This window comes from Myotis myotis, unplaced genomic scaffold (assembly GCF_014108235.1).
Source record: "Myotis myotis isolate mMyoMyo1 unplaced genomic scaffold, mMyoMyo1.p scaffold_m19_p_9, whole genome shotgun sequence".
NCBI classification, from domain to species: Eukaryota; Metazoa; Chordata; class Mammalia; order Chiroptera; family Vespertilionidae; genus Myotis; species Myotis myotis.
In genome coordinates, this window is record NW_023416401.1 from 26,795,202 (window position 1) to 26,802,394 (window position 7,193).

The following is a 7,193-nucleotide window of genomic DNA, read 5'->3' on the forward strand; positions in this document are numbered from 1 at the left end:
CTAAGCTGAGCGGCAAGGGGGTCTGTTGGAACGCTGTGGGGGGCTTTCCTACAGAATCATAGGAAGGGTAAAAAAACAAGCAGGAAGCGAGGGAGGCCCCCTGGAGAATTCTGTCCAGGTGAATATCGCTGCCACCACTAGACATACTGAGCCCGACACTGCCTCTGCCTGGGCACAGCTGCGGACTCCTGGCCACCACATGCAGGGTCAGTCTAAACACTTCCCTTAGCTTCACTTGCTCAGGAACGGAAACTCCTGGGCGGGAACGTCTGATTGCCCAGTCATGTGCCCTCCTGGCCAGGTGGTGGAGAGAAAGGTCCCTTTATTTGTAATTTTGAGAAATCTTGCTAAATTTCCTTCTACGAGATCGTTTCTGTCAATGCTTCTAACCACAGCCCAGAAGAATTTATGTTGCCAGGTGCCAAAAGAGCATAAAGAGTACGATTTTGAACTAAGAGTGGATGCCTTTTTGCATACTATGCAGCCTTGTGGAAGAGGTTAAAAGCATCTGACAACTGCCGGGGGGGCTGTGCGAATCCCTACAGAATTCCAGGATCTCTTTATAGTCCTGGGGGAGAGGGGAAGAAAGCCACCTGGATAATATTGGTGTAATTGGCCCCCCACGGCACTTCGGTGATTGATCCCTTTGAAGATCAGCCTCTGCGATGGGGGAGGGGCTGATTTGTTTTTATCTCTCTTTTTAAGACTTGAATTTCCAATTCATTAAAAAATAAATCCTGGGGGTACCCATTCTCAAGGAGCCCATTAAGATTTGACATTGGGGAATGGGCTTTTGAATTGTCAAGCAAGATGAAATCATAGATATAATGATGGCATTGTACCGCTGTGTTTAAGTAGCAAAAGAAATGAATCAGTTAGGAATGTTTGGGGCTACGAACAACAGAACGTTTGATTAAGAGTGGCTAACATTTTTCTCTCCAAACAAGGAATCTGGAAGCAGGGAGCGCTGTCGCTGGGTGAATGAGAGGAGAGCCAGCTACTCTGTGATCCTCTTGGCCTTTTCCTCGTGCTGCAGGAAGATGGCTGCGGCGGCTCCCGGTGTCGTGGCCATGTTCAAGGCAGGAAGAGGCAGGGGAAGGGCTGGAACCAGTGGTGTTTGTCCCTTTTATCAGAAAGCAAACATATTCCTGGAAATCCAGCAGCATAGTTGGCAACCACAACGGCAAAGAAGCTTTCCAGCTTTTAAAATCGGAGGAAGAGGAGAGTCAGAGACGGGGAACAGTAGCGGGCTCAGCCAGTTGGCTCTCTCTGCCACAAGGAACATCGGGACAGCCACGGTGTTTTGGAACATTGAAATCTCCTGTCCTCCTTTCAGTTCTTGCACCTGGATGATGGGGACTGTCAGAGTTTTTCATGTCTGTATCTATCCACAGGGACTTAACAGTAACTCCCGATGTGAGCTAGTCAGGGTTATTCAAATGTGGTATTCATGGACTAAAATTAGCCACTCATCCACATCGGTGTCCTGCCAAGTCCTGCCGGCTGCCACGCAACGCTTGATGGTCTTGCCTTTGCACAAATGGCTGAAATTCCTACGATTTAAGGAAAAGACGCTTTGTTATATCACCAAGGCTAAACCTATATGCTTCGCAATCGCTGCTTCTACGTCCTGTATCACATGCCCAATTGGTTGGAGCATCATTCCATATACGGGAAAGTCACGTACCCAGGTGGCAGGTGCCATCCCTGGTCAGGGTGCCTACGAGAGGCAACCGATGGATGTTTCTCTCTCTCTCCCTTTTTCTGTCGAAAATAAATAAAAAAATATCTTCCGGTGAGGATTAAAAAAAGATATCACACCCTATTGTCAGTTGAATTGTGTCTTCCACAAAGACATGTTCAAGTCCTAAACCCTGTTCCTGTAAATGTGACCTCATTTGGAAATAGGGTCTTTGAAGATGTAATTTAGTTAAATTAGGATGAGGTCATATTGGATTAGGGTGGGTCCTCATCCAATGACTGGTATCCTTATAAGAAGAGAAAACAGACCTCTGTGTACTGTTGGTGGGAATGTAAAATGGTACAGCCATTGTGAAAAACAGTTTGGCACTTCCTCAAGAAGTTAAGCACAAAATTACCTTCTGATTGAGCAATTCCACTCCTAGATATATACCCTAAATAATTGAAAACAGGTATTCCAACAAATACTTGTACATGAATGTTCATAGCAGCACTATTCACAAAAGCCACATAAGTAGAAACAACCCAAATGTTCACCAGTTGTTGAATGGAACAAAATGTGGTATATCCATACCATGGAATATTATCCAGTCACAAAGAAGAATGAAGTATTGATACTGGCTACAACGTGGATGAACCTTGGAAACACTATGCTAAGTGAAAGAAGTCACACTTGAAAGGCCACATATTGTATGATTCCACTTATGTGAAATGTCCAAAACAGGTAAATCCATAGAGACAGAAAGTATATTAATGATTGGCATGAGCTCAGGGATAGGGGAATAGGGAATGACTGCTAGTTGGTATGGGTAATGAAAATGTTTTTGAATTAGACGGGGGGACAAAAAAAGAGAACTAGAGAGAGGTCTTGGTTACACAACATTGTGACTGCTGAGTGCCACTGATGGTTAATTTTATGTTATGTGAATCTCACATCAATTTAGAAGGAGGAGGAGAATGAGGAGGAAGAAAAACAAGAAAGAAAGAGCCATAACAGTTATTGCTGGTGGCCATATGGAGGACACCCTTCTATATTTGTATATTGTTATGGCCTTTGGGAAATATCTCTTAACATTTGATGGAATAGGTTCCATGCTTAGGAAGTAGTATGTAAGAATATGTATGCAAAAAGACCTGCAGCCGCTGGTGCCCAGGACCGGGGGGGTCATGGGGTGTGCAGATTGTCCCTCTCCTGGGCCGTAGGCACAGGTGCAACTGCTGGCGCCCGGGACCGTGGGGTGGGTAGCTTGTCCCTCTCCTGGGCTGCAGCCTGGCTGGTCCTCATTTCTCTCTCGCGAGCTCATTTGTGCCTGGCTGGCCCCATTCCTCTCTCCCCAGTGTTGAGTGTCTGAGCCGTTATGGCATGACCGTGTGAGGGCATGATGACCATTTGCATATTAGCTCTTTATTATATAGGATTATATACATATGCACATTCATGTATAAAGATGTTGAGGGTAAGAGGAGAGGAAATTGGAGGAAGGTGGTCGAAAGGTACAAACTTCCAGTTATAAGGTAAATAAGTAGCCCTAACCGGTTTGGCTCAGTGGATAGAGCGTCGGCCTGAGGACTCAAGGGTCCCAGGTTCGATTCCGGTCAAGGGCATGTACCTTGGTTGTGGGCACATCCCCAATAGGGGATGTGCAAGAGGCAGCTGATCGATGTTTCTAACTCTCTATCTCTCTCCCTTCCTCTCTGTAAAAAATCAATAAAATATACATATAAAAAAATTAAGGTAAATAAGTAGGTACTAGGGATGCAATGCACAGCATGATGACGCTAGCTAACACTGCCGTGTGATACATAGAAAAGTTTTTATGACAGTAAATCCTATGAGTTCTTATCACGAGGAGAACATTTTTTCCCTTTTTCTAATTTTTTCTTTCTTTTTATTGCATCTCCATGAAAAGATGGATGTTAGCTAAATCTATGGTGGTAATCATTTCACAATATATGTAAATCAAACCATCGTGCTGTATGCCTTAAACTTATACAGTGATGTGTGTCAATTATTTCTCAATAAAACTGGAAAAATAACCTTTAAGTCATAAACTTATAATGCACTATAACCAAGTAAGCACAACTAAATACAGAATTAAAACTATTGTTTCTTTGGCTTCATCATTATCAATTAAGCTGTCGCACCTTTTCTCTTTTTTAATAAATATGTTTTTATTGATTTTAGAGAGAGGGGAAGGAGGAGGGATAGACAGATAGAAACATTGATGACAGAGAAACATCTCCATCAGCTGCCTCCTGAACGCCCCACACTGGGGATGGAACCCGCAACCCCCGCATGTGCCCTTGACTGGAATCGAACCCAAAACCCTCAGTCTGCAGGGAGACACTCTATCCACTAAGCCAAACCATCTGGGGCTAGATGTCCGTGTTTTTACCTACTGAGCATTCCTTTGGCGGATGCTGCTGCACTCACTGCCATTCCCTGGTTCCTTAGTGGTCGGCAAACTCATTAGTCAACAGAGCCAAATATCAACTACGATTGAAATTTATTTTGAGAGCCAAATTTTTTAAACTTAAACTATATAGGTAGGTATATTGTTATTAACTTAATTAGGGTACTCCTAAGGCTTAGGAAGAGCCACACTCAAGGGGCCAAACAGCTGCATGTGGCTGGCGAGTTGCAGTTTGCCCAACACGGGGCGGAGTCCACATCTGGGTCCCTCAATTTCTGCTGTGAACAGGTGCCCCACGTCTAGCTAATCAGAGGACGCCATTCATCTGGCCACTGTGATTGGTTCAGGGCTGAACACATGATCCAATCTGGACCAATCAGAGGATTCACTTCTTACCTACGCTCCTGGACTGTCAGAGATGCTCTTTTTCTTGGAACTTCTGCAGCTGTCTTTGCCATCACATTGAGAAAGTCCGCACGGACACAGCAGGAGGGAGTAAAAGATTCTGATGGCACCTCTGAGCGTCTGGATCCGCAGAGCTGGAAGGCAGAACTACTTTGGGCATTTTATTTCCGTTCTACACTTTGAGAGCCTCTCACCTAAAGGATTGGGGGGAGGGGGCCAGGAGGAGAAGAGAATAGGCTAGGGGCTGAATGAGGGGCTTGGCAAGGCAGAGCCGGTGAGGGGTGTGGCTGGGAAAGGATAGAGACTTCATTAGTATCACTGTGAGTTTCTTTTAGTGTTCTTGAGAGATGAGAAAGGGAAATTCGATTCCTTTTTAATTACTTTTGTCTGCTAAACTATGTTTCTTTTTTTTTTTTTTTTTTTTTTTTTTTTTTTTTTAAATAATTACACTATTTTAGTTTTCAAAATAATAAGGAAATTCTCATTTTAAAGAAGACTATATGACTTGCTTAGAGTATAATTTTTAAAAATTCATGATTGTAATAATAATCTTATATTGTGTGATTTTATTTATTTATTTATTTATTTATTTATTTTTTAATTAAATCTTTATTGTTCAGATCATTACATTTGTTCCTCTTTTTTTTTCCTCCCATAACTCCCCTCCTCCCAGTTCCCGCCCCACCCTCCGCCCTCACTCCCCACCCACTGTCCTCATCCATAGGTGCACGATTTTTGTCCAGTCTCTTCCCGCATCTCCCACACCCCTTTCCCCCCCGCAAGAATAGTCAGTCCATTCCCTTTCTATGTCCCTGATTCTATTACAATCACCAGTTCATTCTGTTCATCAGATTATTTATTCACTTGATTCTTAGATTCACTTGTTGATAGATGCATATTTGTTGTTCATAATTTGTATCTTTACCTTTTTCTTCCTCTTCCTCTTCTTAAAGGATACCTTTCAGCATTTCATATAATCCTGGTTTGGTGGTGATGAACTCCTTTAGCTTTTCCTTATCTGTGAAGCTCTTTATCTGACCTTCAATTCTGAATGATAGCTTTGCTGGATAAAGTAATCTTGGTTGTAGGTTCTTGGTATTCATCACTTTGAATATTTCTTGCCACTCCCTTCTGGCCTGCAAAGTTTCTGTTGAGAAATCTGCTGACAGTCGTATGGGTATTCCCTTGTAGGTAACTGAGTTTCTTTCTCTTGCTGTTTTTAAGATTCTCTCTTTATCTTTTTCTCTTGGCATTTTAATTATGATGTGTCTTGGTGTGGTCCTCTTTGGATTCCTTTTGTTTGGGGTTCTCTGCGCTTCTTGGACCTGTAAGTCCATTTCTTTCACCAGGTGGGGGAAGTTTTCTGTCATTATTTCTTCAAATAGGTTTTCAATATCTTGGTCTCTCTCATCTTCTGGCACCCCTATAATTCTGATGTTGGTACGCTTGAAGCTGTCCCAGAGGCTCCTTACACTATCCTCGCATTTTTCGATTCTTTTTTCATTTTGCTTTTCCGGTTGGGTGTTTTTTGCTTCCTCGCATTTCAAATCATTGACTTGATTCTTGCGCTCCTCTGGTCTGCTGTCGGGAGTCTGTATAATATTCGTTATTTCAGTCCGTGTATGCTTAATTTCTAGTTGGTTCCCCAATATAAGATCGAGGGTCTTATTAGTTTTCTTGTAGATCTCATTAAGTTTATCGGCGGCTTCTAAACAGTTCTTGAGAGACCTTAAAAGTGTGGTTCTGAACTCTATATCTTCCACTGACAATTTTTTCCTGTTTCTTTGTCTCCGCATTTTGTTATGCTTCCTTGGTGCACCCCCTAGTGGTCTTTGTTCGCAGTCTTATAGTTAAATCTTGATTGTTGTACTAAACTATGTTTCTTGAATGTGACTTACCACCAAGGCTAAACCTATGTGGGTCTTTGAATTCAGGAGGGTTCCAATTGTCCAGTTACTGTCCATTGTTGTCACTAAATGTTTTGTCCATTAGAAAGTGGATACAAGTAAAGGGATGGGCCATGGAAATTTTGCCCCATAGAGTGGGTCACAGTTAGGATTAGCTCTTGTGGAATTGAGGAGGCTGAGCGATCTGTGGAGCCAGACAAAATGATGTATCCCACAGAGACAATGTTAATTGCTTTAACCCGTCACCAAGTATTGTTTTGTGTTGTCTGTGGTATATTAGCTCTTCATCTGGGTTCTCTCTGTCTCTCCAGATTAATGGTACATTCATCATGGCAGGAATCTTGAGTTCTGTGGGTTTTTTCCTCCTTTGTTCTTTCTTTCATTGAACATTTACTGTGTGCCAAGTCCTGCTCTAGACAAATCAAACCAAGTGCTATGACAGAGATAGCTGGTTTACCACTAATATCTCTCCTTCCCTCGTTCTTTAATAATTGAACTTGTGACTTTTTACTGCCATGTGGTTGACATGATAACTACATTTTATGAGTCTCTTTTTAAAAATTCATTTTATTTTTAGTTTTTATTGAGAGAGAGAGAGAGAGATTGAGAGAGAGATTTGTTGTTCTACTTATTTATGCATTCATTGGTTGCTTCTTGTATGTACCCTGACAGGGGTTAAACCCCAAAACCTTGGCATATTGGGATGACACTCTAACCAACTGAGCTGAGCTACCCGGCAAGGGCCAAGCCTCTTTTGGATCTAAGT